Genomic DNA, 9,303 nt, shown 5'->3' on the forward strand with positions numbered 1-9,303 from the left:
TCCTCATTTTTTTCTGGCTAATCTGCGCCATGCCTACTAATGTACTTGTAAAGGTATACCTGCACTTATGTTTAACAAAGGGATTGGAGCAGCGCAGGTGAAAAAGACCACACCTATGTGCCGACATAATATCTGAAGATAAATCATTCAAGGGAAATACGTCATGTTACACTAACATACAGGACAAACAGATGAACCATGGAAATTCAAGACCATGCTTAAAATATACATTAACGACATGTATCAGATAAGTGACAACAGTCTTGACCGCTGTGTTGATCAGGTGTGTTAGATTGCTATTGTGTGAACACTGGAAGCTGTGCAGGAAAAACAGGTCTGGTAAAATCATGTAGAAATCAGGTTCCCACTTTCTACCGTGTAGAACAACCCAAATAAAATATAAGAGGATCTTGATTAAATAGGATGGCATATTCATGGAAGGGTTTTATGGCCTCTAAATAGTTATATAGCAATATAAATGAGTCCTATAGCGTTGCTTTTTTACCGCTTCAACACAGCAGGTCATTGACAAAAGGTCAGAGGTATATTTTCTAACAACTCGTCATTATCTGAAGAACTTGAACTGTTTCTCTCAATTCAATTCAGTTCAATTAAATTCAATTCATATTGCTTTATTGGTATGGCATACTTGGGTATATAATATATATAGAATAGAAACAAACAAAATTAAAATATGTGTAAAATACATCCGTGTGTGCGTGTGTGTGTGTATGTATATATATATATATATTAATAATAAAAATGACTTATTTTAAAAGTTTGGCTTAACTATGTTATCAAACAGCTAATAATTCATTGATAATGTTATACAAACCATGTTCCTGTTTTCCATCTGAGACAGCTAATGATATGAAATGCCCCATCTTGCAAGTTGATGGGATTGGGTACATAGAATATGACCTTGTTTTGCAGCCCGTAGCGCATAAGGATCAGCGCAGTGCCGGAAAATAAAATTATTTTATGCAATAAAATGCAAAGAGATAATAAACATGAGCAAAATATTTTGGTAACACTTTACTTAAAGCCTTTATGTATAATGCATTATAGGTATTCATTATGTGTTGTAATGTATTATATCCTTTCATAAATAATTATAACCAAAGTTATTTTACCATAAGTTAGCATAATCCATGCATTAAAACTTATAAAACGTATATAATGCTTTTTTGGTAAGGCTTTAGGTAAAGTGTTACCAATAAGTCTTTTTTATGTTAGAGAGAGAGCATATCATATTTATAAATGCCAAAAACTAAGAGGTAAAGAGTGAACACATCTGCATTAGTAGTACCATCAATGTTCATATATATATATATATATATATATATATATATATGAACATTGATGGTACTACTAATGCAGATGTGTTCACTCTTTACCTCTTAGTTTTTGGCATTTATAAATATGATATGCTCTCTCTCTAACATAAAAAAGACTTATTGGTAACACTTTACCTAAAGCCTTACCAAAAAAGCATTATATACGTTTTATAAGTTTTAATGCATGGATTATGCTAACTTATGGTAAAATAACTTTGGTTATAATTATTTATGAAAGGATATAATACATTACAACACATAATGAATACCTATAATGCATTATACATAAAGGCTTTAAGTAAAGTGTTACCAAAATATTTTGCTCATGTTTATTATCTCTTTGCATTTTATTGCATAAAATAATTTTATTTTCCGGCACTGCGCTGATCCTTATGCGCTACGGGCTGCAAAACAAGGTCATATTCTATGTACCCAATCCCATCAACTTGCAAGATGGGGCATTTCATATCATTAGCTGTCTCAGATGGAAAACAGGAACATGGTTTGTATAACATTATCAATGAATTATTAGCTGTTTGATAACATAGTTAAGCCAAACTTTTAAAATAAGTCATTTTTATTATTAAAGATCAGTTTTAAGGGATAAAATTAGTGACTGCAGTAATGCAGTAATCTATGTAATGCCTTATGTATTTGCAGAGAAGACATTTTATTTCAAACATTTTGTTTAAAGGTCAATTCACACCATTTTGTCTGATCAGTGTGTCACGCCTGTCAGTGTCTGTTGGCATTTGTCAGAGCTTGTTTTCACCAATTAAACATGCTGAATTAGTGTTTGTCAGGTCTTGGAATGTCTAAGGGGTGATGGATTGTAATCTAGTGTGAATTGGCCTTAATTATCGCAAAGACTGTTCTTTCATAGTCCTGTCTTGTTAAGGTATCATCATGGTCTTAAATGTCCTAAAATATACTGAAAGAAATAAAAAAGAAATTGAAGAACTTAAAATACAAATGGGACAACTGTACGGTAAGCATCTAAAATAAATATGGAAGAGATAGCTCTGATCATTTGGGTTAGGAGAAATCTGTTCACATTGAAATCTCTGATGTTTGATTTGTGTATTTTCTTTCCTATAAAGTTAATTCTCTGTGATGGAAAACAGAAAGCAATCTCTCAACATCAAACCTGCCTCACACTGAAACTTAAGACAGCAGTTGGCACCTGACTCTGGGACCACTTTACCACTCGTCCACTTTATTTGATCTCTTTTCATTGAATGGATGACTGCATTCATAATGATCATGTCATACTGCAGAAATGAACAAATAAACAGAAATGAAAAAACTCATAGACTTTTACACTCATCTAATTACTGTTGATACTACTTGAAATGCTGTGACTAATAACACAAAGGATGTAAGCAAACAACCTAAAAACTGAGAAAGCATTCATAATTTCTTTAAAATACAATAGGGAATACTTTTTTTTTTTGCACAGAAGTGTGCATACAATCACTGTTTCCTAATTAAACTTTACATTAACCTTTATTATTGACTGAATCATTGCAATTAATCATTGCATTGAACTCTTGATCTTGTCCACATCCATGTCAAAAACTACCCATTGACAAATAGCATGAAACAATGATTGACATATAGATAGATAGACTGATTGATTTACTTCAACTAATCCACTTTGCACAGAAATAAACACTTCACTAAAACCCTATTCGCACGGGATTAGTATTACCTGGTGACCGCCAGTCATTTGTAATAATTGCGGAGGTTGTCTGTGATCTTAATCCCGTGCGAATCGGCCATGTCTGTAATTTGTAAAGTAAAAATTCCCCCGCAAAAGACCTACCATATTTCGCCGAACACCGAGGTCCTGTGATAATATTAGTCCCGTGCGAATCGGCATCTCTGTGATTCGGCCAGCATTTGGCGGGTCGCATATTATTTTTCGAGGTTTTTGTTTGCTGTGCGCCTTTTTATCCATCTTTCGCGAAGAATGGAGCTGCGTTGGAGTGTTTGATAGTATTTTGGGTGCTGTTATATCGCTACACCATACAATTTGTAGATAGAAAAGGCTGAAAAGGTTTTGAGGTTAATGAGGTAATACTAATCCCGTGCGAATAGGGTTTAAGCCTTTTAGTGCATTTCAAAAGGCCACAGCAAAGCCAGCCATTAGTATTCATACAATATTTATGACAAATAACAGCATGAGGGTGTTACATCCCAAAGTCTGAAGCTGACACAAGCAACGTTACAATAACAGTGAGGAGGGTTTACAAAGAACAGACCACTCTCTAGTGCACACACACAAAAAAGCGTAACACACCAATGCCCCATACAGCCAATGGGGAACAGAAAGTAGGGCGTGAATTCGTGTAGGCGCTTGTGCTAAACACTTAAGTATTTTCCACTATCAAACTAAAACATATATATTACGTGACATTTAGCACAATCATATGGAAGTCCGCTACGTTTTAGCCATATAAGTAGGCCTTCCTCTATTGCTATTTCCAGTAGAGTCAAATACAGGAAACTTGTTGAATATGTGAATTCACATGAAGGCAATGTCCCTCGCGTATTTTGTCATGGAGTATCCAGGCAAAAATATGGTCATGTAATTTTGGTGTCGTTTAAGTAGGCTAGTATATATAATGGCCTAGCTAAACCGACTTCACAATCATACCGAGATTAAATTATTATAAAGTGAGATTTTTATTCGTAAGAGAGCTCTTTGATGGCTTTTTAGCCTGTTTTTGCTCGTTCGCTTCGCACGACTTCGAATTTTCGTGCAACAGTTACAGTAGAGGAAAGTAGGCTGTTACAAAACTCATGTTTCCTCCTTGCAACAACATTAAGCGATAAACAAATTCAGGTCGCGATAAATTCACCGTCCGAAGTTTATATAGCAAAAATACAATGCTGTTAGAATATAATTTACCTGATTTCGACCCCAGCTCACGTGTAAAGAGATATAAGTCTTCGCCTTCCGTGTGCGTTTGTTGTTTTTTTTCTTTCTATCCACCTACTTTCACTCTACTGACACTGGAGCTGCTGCCTACTGGCCACCCTGATGCAGTTCTTCTACCAGGTGAATAAGAAACTTTATCCGGCTGGACATTATTACAAATATAGGCTATATATATAATTTTTATATACACAGAACATTAGATATGTCATCGTTTTTAAATCCAGTTTTATGTGTGCCAGAATGTACTTATTTATTTTAGTATGTTCAAAATGTTATCTTCATAAATAAAGGGAGTATCTTCACACTTTTGTAAGTATCTTCGTTTTTTTTTATTGTCTTCCTACTTTAGCATTTTTCGTCTTACTTTTGTGAGCCTGAATATTTTATTAAATTCGTATTGCTTAGCCTATTCACCTAGGAATAAATAATTTACCAACAACGAATATATTGTAAATATAGGTATTATAAATTACAAATGTAGGCCTACTATTCACACTATAAATTCTAACTCACCTGAAAATAATAATAAAAAATCATAATTACAAGGAAAACGTATTAAAATGGTCAGATATCAAATTGTTGTACTTAATATATTTAACTGAAATTGTGCTGAAAATCAGTGAAGCAGTGATAACTACAGAAGGACAAATTCAACTGGGGGATCACCACCAATGAGCACAACGCAGATTAATATATCTAGGCCTACAAATTCTCACTGGTTGTGTATCAAAATCTAGAGCGCTAGCAAGACAACATTTTGTGCATCATGCTTGTTCATAAGAGGTAGTAACTTTCTATTTATCAAGACAAAACGTCACTTGTAGGCGGGGAAACAACGCCATTTCTGCTCGAAACGCTTGATTTCCAGTAAGAAGTTTCGAAAGAGGTTTCCGTGTTCTCAAATAAGCTAGATTTCTTTTGCGTTTTCATTATTCTGGTTTCTTATCTAAAAAAAAAACAACAACAACGGAGGAGATATTTTATATTTAATGCACTAGAACAAAAAGCCGGCAGTTCAGCAGTTTCACTACAAAGAATTAAGAATCCAGTATGTTCCATTTTTTAATTGAATAGAATAAAATAACAAATTTAATGTTTACGACTTTAAAGCAGGCAAATTCAACAATGAATGTATGTAACAATATACCTCATTCTGAATAATTCATGAACATTGGAATCTCGTGAGGTGTTGCCTTGTCCGCGGTTTATAAGCTACTTTGTATGTACAAGTTGCTTACAGTTTTTCTGCTCCTTTCTCTAGAATAATAGAAATACATAAGTTGGCGTATTCATGATTATTGTTTTGTGAAGAAAGTCGCTAATTTTATCAGTCTAGTTTGCTTGATTTGAAGTGGATCTGGCAGCACATCATCGTTTACATCAGGAAATATTGAAGTCAGGAAACTGCATTAGTACGACTATATAGAATTATTTCTAATCTCACACTCACACTCAAAATAACATTTTCTTTTGTTCGCTGATATCTCTGAGAAATGACTATAGGATAGTGTAGGCGTATAGAACATTAATAAACCAAGATTTTTACTCCTCCCAAAAAAAAAAAACATTATTTTGTGCTACCACTAGAGGGCAATGGGTCACTATGTGAAAAGCGAGCTGACCTGTGTTGGTCACGTTAAATTTAAGTTATGCAATAAAACTAACGGTCAAAAATGAAAGATAGTAAATGTAAAATAATTCCAAATGTACAAGTTTTAAAGATTAGATTAAATCAAACTCGTCCCATATGGTCCATGTTCATGCAGTGAAGTTTGTTTCAAGCTTCGGGCATTCCTCATATCAAAGTCCATTTCCTGACCGGTCATGATACATTTGGCCTTTCTGAGGGCTGTTGAGAATGCTGTATGAGCTTCAGGGGTTGTTTTCATGTCCAGCCTTAATTTAAACAAAGTCAGAGTTGACTTGATCAATCTCCCGCTGATAGAGTTTGACAGGCCCGAAATGGAATTCTGAAGTAGCAAATGTTATCAATAAAAATCCCATAATAGTTGTGCAAAGTGTTTAATTTCTATCACAACAACCCATTTGCAGCTGTTTTGAAAAGTAACAACTGTGAAAATAAACACGGCCTATGGAAAGTAAAAAAAACTTTATAAGACATTATCAGAAATTGTTCAAAAACATGAATGCATGAATGATGGTTTATATTTGTGTGAGCCAATTTCAACTTAAAAATCGATGGCATAAAAACTGTGATAGAATATCAGATTTTTTTTTTTTTGGTAACACTTTAGTGGCCAATTCTCCCTGTTAACTAGTTGCTTTATTAGCATGCATGTTACTAGCATATTTGCTGTTTATTAGTACTTACAGCACATATTAATGCCTTATTCTGCACGTCCCTATTTTAGATCCCTTAATCGTAGCCCATACCTAAACTTAACAACTACCTTACTAACTAATAATAAGCAGCAAATTAGGAGTTTATTGAGGAAAAGTCATAGTAAATATTGAGTTAGTAGTGATACTTGTTTTTATATATATATATAAATATATATAGCAAAATTATAAATACACTGATTCATATTTTAAAAGGAAGGCAAAAATCAGCAAATTGTTGGTGGATTGACCTCTTGTTTGTTTACTTTGCATTTTTCTCCCCTCATTCACAGCTTGTCATTATTTTGGGGTCCTCTTAGGTAAAGGCCTAGCGCTGAGTAGCACCGATGGCAGCACATCTGGAATCAATACAGCTGAACTGGGTAACTAGAGGGTTTTGGGGGGAGTTAGAGCTAAGGGTTGGGCTAGTTACGGTTTTGGCCCTGGGGGTCCATGTGTCCCTGACTCCTAAATAGACTTGATTGCTACCAGCTGGCAGCCTTAACTCACCCTGTGTCAGGGATCTCCTCTGATGTCAACCTTGTCAGTATCAAGGCTAGACAGGACAAAGGAGAGTAAGACACGAGCAGTTATGAACAGAGGTATAGGCAGGGTCTGAGCTATGGGAAATCTTGCTGCACTGCATGTGAACTGTCTGGTTTGCGTCACAAACATTTCTGCCTTTATGTGAAAAAATGGAGGACAAATTCCATTTAAAAGTAGAACAAAATAGATCTGAATTGGATGTAATGCTTTTTGTGGGGACCTTAAAGCATAATATGCTCTTAAAAGGCTCAAATATATGAATATATGAATATATCAAAGCTCAAATCACAGAGACTGACTGCAGAAGACATGACAAATTCAAAATGCTTCTGCATTTGCATTTTTCAGAAAACAAATTCTGTCATTTTTTAGGACAACAGGCAAAATTATTTGACCTTTAAGAACACTCATTCTTTTTCATATGCCAAGACCACTCTTAGATGTAATATTTTGCTTTTGCTGTATGCTTTGGGTCATCGTCTATTTGTACTATGAAGCGCTGCCCAATCAACTTTGCTGCATTTGACTGAATCTGGGCAGACAGTATATCCCTGTACACTTCAGAATTCTTCCGGCTGCTTCTGTCTTCTGTCACGTCATCAATAAACACCAGTAACCCAGTGCCACTGGAAGCCATGCATGCTCATGCCATCACACTGCTCCACCATGTTTCACAGATGATGTTGTATGCTTTGTTCCAAGCCTTCTCCATACCCTTTTTCTTCCCATCATTCTGGTACTTGTTGATGACAAAAAATTTCAGCCGTCAAAAAAATGCTTTCCAGAAGTATTCTGGCTTTTTTTAGATGTTTTTAGGCAAAGTCTAATCTGGCCTTGTTTGCACCTTATGGTGAACCCTCTGTATTTGCTCTCATGAAGTCTTCTCTTGATTGTAGACTTTGACAGTGACACGCCTGCCTCCTGGAGAGTGTTCTTCTCTTGCCTGGATGTTGTGAAAGGGTTTTTCTTTACCATGGAGAGGATCCTCCAATCATCCACCACTGTTGTCCTCCGTGGGTGTCCATTGCTTTTTATGTTGCTGAGCTCACCAGTGCGTTCTTTTTTTCTCAGAATGTACCAAACAGTTGATTTGGCCATTCCTAATGTTCCTGCCATCTCTCTGATGGATTTGTTTAGTTTTTGAAGCCTAACAATTGTCTGTTTCACTTGTATGGATAGATCCTTTGACTGCATGATGTGGGTTCAGAACAACAGCTTCCAAATGCAAATGGCACACTTAGAATCAAATCCAGACCTTTTACTTGCTTAATTGATGTAATAAATAACGAAAGAATAGCCCACGCCTGTCCATGAAACAGCTTTTGAGTCAGTTGTCCAATTACTTATGGTCCCTTGAAAAAGGGGGGAGTTTATTAAAGAGCTGTAATTCCTTAAACTTTCCTCCAATTTGGATGAGAATACCCTCAAATTAAAGCTCAGAGTGTGCACTTTAAGCCCATATTCATTATATAACTGTAACTTGAATATGTGTGTGTGTATTGTGTATATTTTTTATAATATATACTGTATATTAATACTAAACTAAATATAATAATAGAACATTATATATAACGTTGATGGATTATAATATACTTTAGGGGATGCAATATTCTTTGCAATTATTTTTTACAACTTTTATATTCTATCTACAGCTTTCATCTTTCAGACTCTTGATGCTCACATCCACATCTGTTCCACTAAAATACAGAATAAATGTAGCAATAATCATGAATATCATTTGAGAAATTGTTGGGAGGGTCTTATGAAAGGTGTAAATTGACAGACTAGTTATGTAGGTGCAACTGAGGGATTTTACGTTACACACTGAGGTATTCATATTAAGTATTATATTATTTTTATTGTTTTTATATTACACATGCACCTTTGTGTATTAACACATATGAATGTGTTTATTTGCTATCTTAACAGTTTTTTACATGCTAAACTTAACAGTAGACATTTTAAGCTTTTCCTTAACACTGAATCTGAACACTTTATCACTCTGTAATTTAGATTCTGCTCTAGCTCTGGAGTCAGAGAGGTCGAATTCAAGCTGATCAGGTCACATCACTCAGAGTGCACCAGCATGGATGGTTGCTATGGTGAGGGTTATGGTGGAAGAGATATGGGGATTGA

The sequence above is a fragment of the Sinocyclocheilus anshuiensis genome, unplaced genomic scaffold (assembly GCF_001515605.1).
Source record: "Sinocyclocheilus anshuiensis isolate Anshui unplaced genomic scaffold, SAMN03320099.WGS_v1.1 scaffold870, whole genome shotgun sequence".
NCBI lineage: Eukaryota > Metazoa > Chordata > Actinopteri > Cypriniformes > Cyprinidae > Sinocyclocheilus > Sinocyclocheilus anshuiensis.